Source organism: Lissotriton vulgaris, chromosome 5 (assembly GCF_964263255.1).
Source record: "Lissotriton vulgaris chromosome 5, aLisVul1.2, whole genome shotgun sequence".
In the NCBI taxonomy this organism is placed as follows: domain Eukaryota; kingdom Metazoa; phylum Chordata; class Amphibia; order Caudata; family Salamandridae; genus Lissotriton; species Lissotriton vulgaris.
The window spans coordinates 2,000,324,131-2,000,336,904 of NC_141693.1; the positions used below are offsets into that span (position 1 = coordinate 2,000,324,131).

The 12,774-nt window shown below is 47.1% G+C and overlaps 1 protein-coding gene across 10 annotated transcripts in view; it reads left to right on the forward strand.

The window, feature by feature from the left end:
* Positions 1–12,774, forward strand: part of RAPGEF1 (Rap guanine nucleotide exchange factor 1) — a 714,396-nt gene that overhangs the window by 632,562 nt on the left and 69,060 nt on the right. The gene's annotated exons all lie outside the window — the stretch shown is intronic.

Below are 12,774 nucleotides of genomic sequence, written 5' to 3' on the forward strand. Positions count from 1 at the left end.
ACCAGAACGATGAGACATCTCCTTAGACCGAGCGTTGAACAAAACTGACCGCCATGTATATATGGATTGCAGCAGAGTGCCCCTAACGAATACACTTCACTTGGCACCTGATGCTGATGGGTTGATGCTGGGAGTGTAATACTAGGTGTGAAGAGTTGATGCTGGAGTGTAATACTAGGTGTGAAGGCTTGATGCTGGGAGTGTAATACTAGGTGTGAAGGGTTGATGCTAGGAGTGTAATACTAGGTGTGAAGGCTTGATGCTGGGAGTGTAATACTAGGTGTGAAGGGTTGATGCTAGGAGTGTAATACTAGGTGTGAAGGGTTGCTGCTGGGAGTGTAATACTAGGTGTGAAGGGTTGATGCTGGGAGTGTAACACTAGGTGTGAAGGGTTGCTGCTGGGAGTGTAATACTAGGTGTGAAGGCTTGATGCTGGGAGTGTAATACTAGTGTGAAGGGTTGATGCTGGAGTGTTATACTAGGTGTGAAGGGTTGATGCTGGGAGTGTAATACTAGGTGTGAAGGGTTGATGCTGGGAGTGTAATACTAGGTGTGAAGAGTTGATGCTGGGAGTGTAACACTAGGTGTGAAGGGTTGATGCTGGGAGTGTAATACTAGGTGTGAAGCATTGATGCTAGGAGTGTAATACTAGGTGTGAAGGGTTGCTGCTGGGAGTGTAACACTAGGTGTTAAGGGTTGCTGCTGGGAGTGTAACACTAGGTGTTAAGGGTTGATGCTGGGAGTGTAATGCTAGGTGTGAAGGGTTGATGCTGGAGTTTAATACTAGGTGTGAAGGGTTGATGCTGGGAGTGTAACACTAGGTGTGAAGGGTTGATGCTGGGAGTGTAATACTAGGTGTGAAGGGTTGATGCTGGGAGTGTAACACTAGGTGTGAAGGGTTGATGCTGGGAGTGTAACACTAGGTGTGAAGGGTTGATGCTGGGAGTGTAATTCTAGATGTGAAGGGTAGATGCTGGGAGTGTAATACTAGGTGTGAAGGGTTGATGCTGGGAGTGTAATTCTAGGTGTGAAGGGTAGATGCTGGGAGTGTAATACTAGGTGTGAAGGGTTGATGCTGGAGTGTAATACTAGGTGTGAAGGGTAGAGGCTGGGAGTGTAATACTAGGTGTGAAGGGTTGCTGCTGGAGTGTAATACTAGGTGTGAAGGATTGATGCTGGGAGTGTAATACTAGGTGTGAAGGGTTGCTGCTGGGAGTGTAATACTAGGTGTGAAAGGTTGATGCTGGGAGTGTAATACTAGGTGTGAAGGGTAGATGCTGGGAGTGTAATACTAGGTGTGAAGGGTAGAGGCTGGGAGCGTAATACTAGGTGTGAAGGGTTGATGCTGGAGTGTAATACTAGGTGTGAAGGATTGATGCTGGGAGTGTAATACTAGGTGTGAAGGGTTGCTGCTGGGAGTGTAATACTAGGTGTGAAGGGTTGATGCTGGGAGTGTAATACTAGGTGTGAAGGGTAGATGCTGGGAGTGTAATACTAGGTGTGAAGGGTTGATGCTGGGAGTGTAACACTAGGTGTGAAGGGTTGATGCTGGAGTGTAATACTAGGTGTGAAGGGTTGCTGCTGGAGTGTAATACTAGGTGTGAAGGGTTGATGCTGGGAGTGTAATACTAGGTGTGAAGGGTTGATGCTGGGAGTGTAATACTAGGTGTGAAGGGTTGCTGCTGGGAGTGTAATACTAGGTGTGAAGGGTTGATGCTGGGAGTGTAACACTAGGTGTGAAGGGTTGCTGCTGGGAGTGTAATACTAGGTATGAAGGCTTGATGCTGGGAGTGTAATACTAGTGTGAAGGGTTGATGCTGGAATGTTATACTAGGTGTGAAGGGTTGATGCTGGGAGTGTAATACTAGGTGTGAAGGGTTGATGCTGGGAGTGTAATACTAGGTGTGAAGGGTAGATGCTGGGAGTGTAATACTAGGTGTGAAGGGTTGATGCTGGGAGTGTAATACTAGGTGTGAAGGGTTGATGCTGGGAGTGTAATACTAGGTGTGATGGGTTGATGCTGGGAGTGTAATACTAGGTGTGAAGGGTTGATGCTGGGAGTGTAATACTTGGTGTGAAGGGTTGATGCTGGAGTGTAATACTAAGTGTGAAGGGTTGATGCTGGGATTGTAATACTAGGTGTGAAGGGTTGATGCTGGGAGTGTAATACTAGGTGTGAAGGGTTGATGCTGGGAGTGTAATACTAGGTGTGAAGGGTTGATGCTGGAGTGTAATACTAGGTGTGATGGGTTGATGGTGGGAGTGTAATACTAGGTGTGAAGGGTTGCTGCTGGGAGTGTAATACTAGGTGTGAAGGCTTGATGCTGGGAGTGTAATACTAGGTGTGAAGGGTTGATGCTGGAGTGTAATACTAGGTGTGAAGGGTTGCTGCTGGGAGTGTAAAACTAGGTGTGAAGGATTGATGCTGGGAGTGTAATACTAGGTGTGAAGGGTTGATGCTGGAGTGTAATACTAGGTGTGAAGGGTTGATGCTGGGAGTGTAATACTAGGTGTGAAGGGTAGAGGCTGGGAGTGTAATACTAGGTGTGAAGGGTTGATGCTAGGAGTGTAATACTAGGTGTGAAGGGTTGATGCTGGTAGTGTAACACTAGGTGTGAAGGGTTGATGCTGGTAGTGTAACACTAGGTGTGAAGAGTGGATGCTGGGAGTGTAATACTAGGTGGGAAGGGTTGATGCTGGGAGTGTAATACTAGGTGTGAAGGGTAGATGCTGGGAATGTAATACCTGGTGTGAAGGGTTGATGCTGGGAGTGTAATACTTGGTGTGAAGGGTTGCTGCTGGGAGTGTAATACTAGGTGTGAAGGGTTGATGCAGGGAGTGTAATATTAGGTGTGAAGGGTTGATGCTGGAGTGTAATACTAATACTAGGTGTGAAGGGTTGATGCTGTGAGTGTAATACTAGGTGTGAAGGGTTGATGCTGGGAGTGTAATACTAGGTGTGAAGGGTTGATGCTGGGAGTGTAATACTAGGTGTGAAGGGTTGATGCAGGGAGTGTAATATTAGGTGTGAAGGGTAGATGCTGGAGTGTAATACTATGTGTGAAGGGTAGAGGCTGGGAGTGTAATACTATGTGTGAAGGGTTGATGCTGGGAGTGTAATACTAGGTGTGAAGGGTTGATGCTGGAGTGTAATACTAGGTGTGAAGGGTTGATGCTGGGAGTGTAACACTAGGTGTGAAGGGTTGATGCTGGAGTGTAATACTAGGTGTGAAGGGTTGCTGCTGGAGTGTAGTACTAGGTGTGATGGGTTGATGCTGGGAGTGTAATACTAGGTGTGAAGGGTTGATGCTGGGAGTGTAATACTAGGTGTGAAGGGTAGATGCTGGGAGTGTAATACTAGGTGTGAAGGGTTGATGCTGGGAGTGTAATACTAGGTGTGAAGGGTTGATGCTGGGAGTATAATACTAGGTGTGAAGGGTAGATGCTGGAGTGTAATACTATGTGTGAAGGGTAGAGGCTGGGAGTGTAATACTAGGTGTGAAGGCTTGATGCTGGGAGTGTAATACTAGGTGTGAAGGGTTGATGCTGGGAGTATAATACTAGGTGTGAAGGGTAGATGCTGGAGTGTAATACTATGTGTGAAGGGTAGAGGCTGGGAGTGTAATACTTGGTGTGAAGGGTTGATGCTGGGAGTGCAACACTAGGTGTGAAGGGTTGATGCTGGGAGTGTAATACTAGGTGTGAAGGGTTGCTGCTGGGAGTGTAACACTAGGTGTGCAGGGTTGATGCTGGGAGTGTAATACTAGGTGTGAAGGGTTGATGCTGGAGTGTAATATTAGGTGTGAAGGGTTGATGCTGGGAGTGTAATACTAGGTGTGAAGGGTTGATGCTGGGAGTGTAACACTAGGTGTGAAGGGTTGATGCTGGGAGTGTAATACTAGGTGTGAAGGGTTGATGCTGGGAGTGTAATACTAGGTGTGAAGGGTTGATGCTGGAGTGTAATATTAGGTGTGAAGGGTTGATGCTGGGAGTGTAATACTAGGTGTGAAGGGTAGATGCTGGGAGTGTAACACTAGGTGTGAAGGGTTGATGCTGGGAGTGTAATACTAGGTGTGAAGGGTTGATGCTGGAGTGTAATATTAGGTGTGAAGGGTTGATGCTGGGAGTGTAATACTAGGTGTGAAGGGTTGATGCTGGAGTGTAATACTAGGTGGGAAGGGTTGATGCTGGGAGTGTAATACTAGGTGGGAAGGGTTGCTGCTGGGAGTGTAATACTAGGTGTGAAGGGTTGATGCTGGGAGTGTAATACTAGGTGTGAAGGGTTGATGCTAGGAGTGTAATACTAGGTGTGAAGGGTAGAGGCTGGGAGTGTAATACTAGGTGTGAAGGGTAGAGGCTGGGAGTGTAATACTAGGTGTGAAGGGTTGATGCTAGGAGTGTAATACTAGGTGTGAAGGGTAGAGGCTGGGAGTGTAATACTAGGTGTGAAGGGTTGATGCTGGGAGTGTAATACTAGGTGTGAAGGGTAGAGGCTGGGAGTGTAATACTAGGTGTGAAGGGTTGATGCTAGGAGTGTAATACTAGGTGTGAAGGGTAGAGGCTGGGAGTGTAATACTAGGTGTGAAGGGTTGATGCTAGGAGTGTAATACTAGGTGTGAAGGGTAGAGGCTGGGAGTGTAATACTAGGTGTGAAGGGTTGATGCTGGGAGTGTAATACTAGGTGTGAAGGGTTGATGCTGGAGTGTAATATTAGGTGTGAAGGGTTGATGCTAGGAGTGTTATACTAGGTGTGAAGGGTAGATGCTGGGAGTGTAATACTAGGTGTGAAGGATTGATGCTGGGAGTGTAATACTAGGTGTGAAGGGTTGCTGCTGGGAGTGTAACACTAGGTGTGCAGGGTTGATGCTGGGAGTGTAATATTAGGTGTGAAGGGTTGATGCTAGGAGTGTTATACTAGGTGTGAAGGGTAGATGCTGGGAGTGTAATACTAGGTGTGAAGGATTGATGCTGGGAGTGTAACACTAGGTGTGAAGGGTTGATGCTAGGAGTGTAATACTAGGTGTGAAGGGTTGATGCTGGGAGTGTAACACTAGGTGTGAAGGGTTGATGCTGGGAGTATAACACTAGGTGTGAAGGGTTGCTGCTGGGAGTGTAATACTAGGTGTGAAGGGTAGATGCTGGGAGTGTAATACTAGGTGTGAAGGGTAGATGCTGGGAGTGTAATACTAGGTGTGAAGGGTTGATGCTGGGAGTGTAATACTAGGTGTGATGGGTTGATGCTGGGAGTGTAATACTAGGTGTGAAGGGTTGATGCTGGGAGTGTAATATTAGGTGTGAAGGGTTGATGCTGGGAGTGTAATACTAGGTGTGATGGGTTGATGCTGGGAGTGTAATACTAGGTGTGAAGGGTTGATGCTGGGAGTGTAATACTAGGTGTGAAGGGTTGATGCTAGGAGTGTAATACTAGGTGTGAAGGGTTGATGCTGGGAGTGTAACACTAGGTGTGAAGGGTTGATGCTGGGAGTGTAACACTAGGTGTGAAGGGTTGCTGCTGGGAGTGTAATACTAGGTGTGAAGGGTAGATGCTGGGAGTGTAATACTAGGTGTGAAGGGTTGATGCTGGGAGTGTAATACTAGGTGTGATGGGTTGATGCTGGGAGTGTAATACTAGGTGTGAAGGGTTGATGCTGGGAGTGTAATATTAGGTGTGAAGGGTTGATGCTGGGAGTGTAATACTAGGTGTGATGGGTTGATGCTGGGAGTGTAATACTAGGTGTGAAGGGTTGATGCTGGGAGTGTAATACTAGGTGTGAAGGGTTGATGCTAGGAGTGTAATATTAGGTGTGAAGGGTTGATGCTAGGAGTGTTATACTAGGTGTGAAGGGTAGATGCTGGGAGTGTAATACTAGGTGTGAAGGGTTGCTGCTGGGAGTGTAACACTAGGTGTGAAGGGTTGCTGCTGGGAGTGTAACACTAGGTGTTAAGGGTTGATGCTGGGAGTGTAATACTAGGTGTGAAGGGTTGATGCTGGAGTGTAATACTAGGTGTGAAGGGTTGATGCTGGAGTGTAATACTAGGTGTGAAGGGTTGATGCTGGGAGTGTAACACTAGGTGTGAAGGGTTGATGCTGGGAGTGTAATACTAGGTGTGAAGGGTTGATGCTGGGAGTGTAACACTAGGTGTGAAGGGTTGATGCTGGGAGTGTAACACTAGGTGTGAAGGGTTGATGCTGGGAGTGTAATTCTAGATGTGAAGGGTAGATGCTGGGAGTGTAATACTAGGTGTGAAGGGTTGATGCTGGGAGTGTAATTCTAGGTGTGAAGGGTAGATGCTGGGAGTGTAATACTAGGTGTGAAGGGTTGATGCTGGAGTGTAATACTAGGTGTGAAGGGTAGAGGCTGGGAGTGTAATACTAGGTGTGAAGGGTTGCTGCTGGAGTGTAATACTAGGTGTGAAGGATTGATGCTGGGAGTGTAATACTAGGTGTGAAGGGTTGCTGCTGGGAGTGTAATACTAGGTGTGAAGGGTTGATGCTGGGAGTGTAATACTAGGTGTGAAGGGTAGATGCTGGGAGTGTAATACTAGGTGTGAAGGGTAGAGGCTGGGAGCGTAATACTAGGTGTGAAGGGTTGATGCTGGAGTGTAATACTAGGTGTGAAGGATTGATGCTGGGAGTGTAATACTAGGTGTGAAGGGTTGCTGCTGGGAGTGTAATACTAGGTGTGAAGGGTTGATGCAGGGAGTGTAATATTAGGTGTGAAGGGTAGATGCTGGAGTGTAATACTATGTGTGAAGGGTAGAGGCTGGGAGTGTAATACTATGTGTGAAGGGTTGATGCTGGGAGTGTAATACTAGGTGTGAAGGGTTGATGCTGGAGTGTAATACTAGGTGTGAAGGGTTGATGCTGGGAGTGTAATACTAGGTGTGAAGGGTTGATGCTGGGAGTGTAATACTAGGTGTGAAGGGTAGATGCTGGGAGTGCAATACTAGGTGTGAAGGGTTGATGCTGGGAGTGTAATACTAGGTGTGAAGGGTTGATGCTGGGAGTGTAACACTAGGTGTGAAGGGTTGATGCTGGAGTGTAATACTAGGTGTGAAGGGTTGCTGCTGGAGTGTAGTACTAGGTGTGATGGGTTGATGCTGGGAGTGTAATACTAGGTGTGAAGGGTTGATGCTGGGAGTGTAATACTAGGTGTGAAGGGTAGATGCTGGGAGTGTAATACTAGGTGTGAAGGGTTGATGCTGGGAGTGTAATACTAGGTGTGAAGGGTTGATGCTGGGAGTATAATACTAGGTGTGAAGGGTAGATGCTGGAGTGTAATACTATGTGTGAAGGGTAGAGGCTGGGAGTGTAATACTAGGTGTGAAGGCTTGATGCTGGGAGTGTAATACTAGGTGTGAAGGGTTGATGCTGGGAGTATAATACTAGGTGTGAAGGGTAGATGCTGGAGTGTAATACTATGTGTGAAGGGTAGAGGCTGGGAGTGTAATACTAGGTGTGAAGGCTTGATGCTGGGAGTGTAATACTAGGTGTGAAGGGTTGATGCTGGGAGTATAATACTAGGTGTGAAGGGTAGATGCTGGAGTGTAATACTATGTGTGAAGGGTAGAGGCTGGGAGTGTAATACTTGGTGTGAAGGGTTGATGCTGGGAGTGCAACACTAGGTGTGAAGGGTTGATGCTGGGAGTGTAATACTAGGTGTGAAGGGTTGCTGCTGGGAGTGTAACACTAGGTGTGAAGGGTTGATGCTGGGAGTGTAATACTAGGTGTGAAGGGTTGCTGCTGGGAGTGTAACACTAGGTGTGAAGGGTTGATGCTAGGAGTGTAATACTAGGTGTGAAGGGTTGATGCTGGAGTGTAATATTAGGTGTGAAGGGTTGATGCTGGGAGTGTAATACTAGGTGTGAAGGGTTGATGCTGGGAGTGTAACACTAGGTGTGAAGGGTTGATGCTGGGAGTGTAATACTAGGTGTGAAGGGTTGATGCTGGAGTGTAATATTAGGTGTGAAGGGTTGATGCTGGGAGTGTAACACTAGGTGTGAAGGGTTGATGCTGGAGTGTAATACTAGGTGTGAAGGGTAGATGCTGGGAGTGTAACACTAGGTGTGAAGGGTTGATGCTGGGAGTGTAATACTAGGTGTGAAGGGTTGATGCTGGAGTGTAATATTAGGTGTGAAGGGTTGATGCTGGGAGTGTAATACTAGGTGTGAAGGGTTGATGCTGGAGTGTAATACTAGGTGGGAAGGGTTGATGCTGGGAGTGTAATACTAGGTGGGAAGGGTTGCTGCTGGGAGTGTAATACTAGGTGTGAAGGGTTGATGCTGGGAGTGTAATACTAGGTGTGAAGGGTTGATGCTAGGAGTGTAATACTAGGTGTGAAGGGTAGAGGCTGGGAGTGTAATACTAGGTGTGAAGGGTAGAGGCTGGGAGTGTAATACTAGGTGTGAAGGGTTGATGCTAGGAGTGTAATACTAGGTGTGAAGGGTAGAGGCTGGGAGTGTAATACTAGGTGTGAAGGGTTGATGCTGGGAGTGTAATACTAGGTGTGAAGGGTAGAGGCTGGGAGTGTAATACTAGGTGTGAAGGGTTGATGCTAGGAGTGTAATACTAGGTGTGAAGGGTAGAGGCTGGGAGTGTAATACTAGGTGTGAAGGGTTGATGCTAGGAGTGTAATACTAGGTGTGAAGGGTAGAGGCTGGGAGTGTAATACTAGGTGTGAAGGGTTGATGCTGGGAGTGTAATACTAGGTGTGAAGGGTTGATGCTGGAGTGTAATATTAGGTGTGAAGGGTTGATGCTAGGAGTGTTATACTAGGTGTGAAGGGTAGATGCTGGGAGTGTAATACTAGGTGTGAAGGATTGATGCTGGGAGTGTAATACTAGGTGTGAAGGGTTGCTGCTGGGAGTGTAACACTAGGTGTGCAGGGTTGATGCTGGGAGTGTAACACTAGGTGTGAAGGGTTGATGCTAGGAGTGTAATACTAGGTGTGAAGGGTTGATGCTGGAGTGTAATATTAGGTGTGAAGGGTTGATGCTAGGAGTGTTATACTAGGTGTGAAGGGTAGATGCTGGGAGTGTAATACTAGGTGTGAAGGGTTGCTGCTGGGAGTGTAACACTAGGTGTGAAGGGTTGCTGCTGGGAGTGTAACACTAGGTGTTAAGGGTTGATGCTGGGAGTGTAATACTAGGTGTGAAGGGTTGATGCTGGAGTGTAATACTAGGTGTGAAGGGTTGATGCTGGAGTGTAATACTAGGTGTGAAGGGTTGATGCTGGGAGTGTAACACTAGGTGTGAAGGGTTGATGCTGGGAGTGTAATACTAGGTGTGAAGGGTTGATGCTGGGAGTGTAACACTAGGTGTGAAGGGTTGATGCTGGGAGTGTAATTCTAGATGTGAAGGGTAGATGCTGGGAGTGTAATACTAGGTGTGAAGGGTTGATGCTGGGAGTGTAATTCTAGGTGTGAAGGGTAGATGCTGGGAGTGCAATACTAGGTGTGAAGGGTTGATGCTGGAGTGTAATACTAGGTGTGAAGGGTAGAGGCTGGGAGTGTAATACTAGGTGTGAAGGGTTGCTGCTGGAGTGTAATACTAGGTGTGAAGGATTGATGCTGGGAGTGTAATACTAGGTGTGAAGGGTTGCTGCTGGGAGTGTAATACTAGGTGTGAAGGGTTGATGCTGGGAGTGTAATACTAGGTGTGAAGGGTAGATGCTGGGAGTGTAATACTAGGTGTGAAGGGTAGAGGCTGGGAGTGTAATACTAGGTGTGAAGGGTTGATGCTGGAGTGTAATACTAGGTGTGAAGGATTGATGCTGGGAGTGTAATACTAGGTGTGAAGGGTTGCTGCTGGGAGTGTAATACTAGGTGTGAAGGGTTGATGCTGGGAGTGTAATACTAGGTGTGAAGGGTAGATGCTGGGAGTGTAATACTAGGTGTGAAGGGTTGATGCTGGGAGTGTAACACTAGGTGTGAAGGGTTGATGCTGGAGTGTAATACTAGGTGTGAAGGGTTGCTGCTGGAGTGTAATACTAGGTGTGAAGGGTTGATGCTGGGAGTGTAATACTAGGTGTGAAGGGTTGATGCTGGGAGTGTAATACTAGGTGTGAAGGGTTGCTGCTGGGAGTGTAATACTAGGTGTGAAGGGTTGATGCTGGGAGTGTAACACTAGATGTGAAGGGTTGCTGCTGGGAGTGTAATACTAGGTATGAAGGCTTGATGCTGGGAGTGTAATACTAGTGTGAAGGGTTGATGCTGGAATGTTATACTAGGTGTGAAGGGTTGATGCTGGGAGTGTAATACTAGGTGTGAAGGGTTGATGCTGGGAGTGTAATACTAGGTGTGAAGGGTAGATGCTGGGAGTGTAATACTAGGTGTGAAGGGTTGATGCTGGGAGTGTAATACTAGGTGTGAAGGGTTGATGCTGGGAGTGTAATACTAGGTGTGATGGGTTGATGCTGGGAGTGTAATACTAGGTGTGAAGGGTTGATGCTGGGAGTGTAATACTTGGTGTGAAGGGTTGATGCTGGAGTGTAATACTAAGTGTGAAGGGTTGATGCTGGGATTGTAATACTAGGTGTGAAGGGTTGATGCTGGGAGTGTAATACTAGGTGTGAAGGGTTGATGCTGGGAGTGTAATACTAGGTGTGAAGGGTTGATGCTGGAGTGTAATACTAGGTGTGATGGGTAGAGGCTGGGAGTGTAATACTAGGTGTGAAGGGTTGATGCTAGGAGTGTAATACTAGGTGTGAAGGGTAGAGGCTGGGAGTGTAATACTAGGTGTGAAGGGTTGATGCTGGGAGTGTAATACTAGGTGTGAAGGGTTGATGCTGGAGTGTAATATTAGGTGTGAAGGGTTGATGCTAGGAGTGTTATACTAGGTGTGAAGGGTAGATGCTGGGAGTGTAATACTAGGTGTGAAGGATTGATGCTGGGAGTGTAATACTAGGTGTGAAGGGTTGCTGCTGGGAGTGTAACACTAGGTGTGCAGGGTTGATGCTGGGAGTGTAACACTAGGTGTGAAGGGTTGATGCTAGGAGTGTAATACTAGGTGTGAAGGGTTGATGCTGGAGTGTAATATTAGGTGTGAAGGGTTGATGCTAGGAGTGTTATACTAGGTGTGAAGGGTAGATGCTGGGAGTGTAATACTAGGTGTGAAGGGTTGCTGCTGGGAGTGTAACACTAGGTGTGAAGGGTTGCTGCTGGGAGTGTAACACTAGGTGTTAAGGGTTGATGCTGGGAGTGTAATACTAGGTGTGAAGGGTTGATGCTGGAGTGTAATACTAGGTGTGAAGGGTTGATGCTGGAGTGTAATACTAGGTGTGAAGGGTTGATGCTGGGAGTGTAACACTAGGTGTGAAGGGTTGATGCTGGGAGTGTAATACTAGGTGTGAAGGGTTGATGCTGGGAGTGTAACACTAGGTGTGAAGGGTTGATGCTGGGAGTGTAATTCTAGATGTGAAGGGTAGATGCTGGGAGTGTAATACTAGGTGTGAAGGGTTGATGCTGGGAGTGTAATTCTAGGTGTGAAGGGTAGATGCTGGGAGTGCAATACTAGGTGTGAAGGGTTGATGCTGGAGTGTAATACTAGGTGTGAAGGGTAGAGGCTGGGAGTGTAATACTAGGTGTGAAGGGTTGCTGCTGGAGTGTAATACTAGGTGTGAAGGATTGATGCTGGGAGTGTAATACTAGGTGTGAAGGGTTGCTGCTGGGAGTGTAATACTAGGTGTGAAGGGTTGATGCTGGGAGTGTAATACTAGGTGTGAAGGGTAGATGCTGGGAGTGTAATACTAGGTGTGAAGGGTAGAGGCTGGGAGTGTAATACTAGGTGTGAAGGGTTGATGCTGGAGTGTAATACTAGGTGTGAAGGATTGATGCTGGGAGTGTAATACTAGGTGTGAAGGGTTGCTGCTGGGAGTGTAATACTAGGTGTGAAGGGTTGATGCTGGGAGTGTAATACTAGGTGTGAAGGGTAGATGCTGGGAGTGTAATACTAGGTGTGAAGGGTTGATGCTGGGAGTGTAACACTAGGTGTGAAGGGTTGATGCTGGAGTGTAATACTAGGTGTGAAGGGTTGCTGCTGGAGTGTAATACTAGGTGTGAAGGGTTGATGCTGGGAGTGTAATACTAGGTGTGAAGGGTTGATGCTGGGAGTGTAATACTAGGTGTGAAGGGTTGCTGCTGGGAGTGTAATACTAGGTGTGAAGGGTTGATGCTGGGAGTGTAACACTAGATGTGAAGGGTTGCTGCTGGGAGTGTAATACTAGGTATGAAGGCTTGATGCTGGGAGTGTAATACTAGTGTGAAGGGTTGATGCTGGAATGTTATACTAGGTGTGAAGGGTTGATGCTGTGAGTGTAATACTAGGTGTGAAGGGTTGATGCTGGGAGTGTAATACTAGGTGTGAAGGGTAGATGCTGGGAGTGTAATACTAGGTGTGAAGGGTTGATGCTGGGAGTGTAATACTAGGTGTGAAGGGTTGATGCTGGGAGTGTAATACTAGGTGTGATGGGTTGATGCTGGGAGTGTAATACTAGGTGTGAAGGGTTGATGCTGGGAGTGTAATACTTGGTGTGAAGGGTTGATGCTGGAGTGTAATACTAAGTGTGAAGGGTTGATGCTGGGATTGTAATACTAGGTGTGAAGGGTTGATGCTGGGAGTGTAATACTAGGTGTGAAGGGTTGATGCTGGGAGTGTAATACTAGGTGTGAAGGGTTGATGCTGGAGTGTAATACTAGGTGTGATGGGTTGATGGTGGGAGTGTAATACTAGGTGTGAAGGGTTGCTGCTGGGAGTGTAATACTAGGTGTGAAGGCT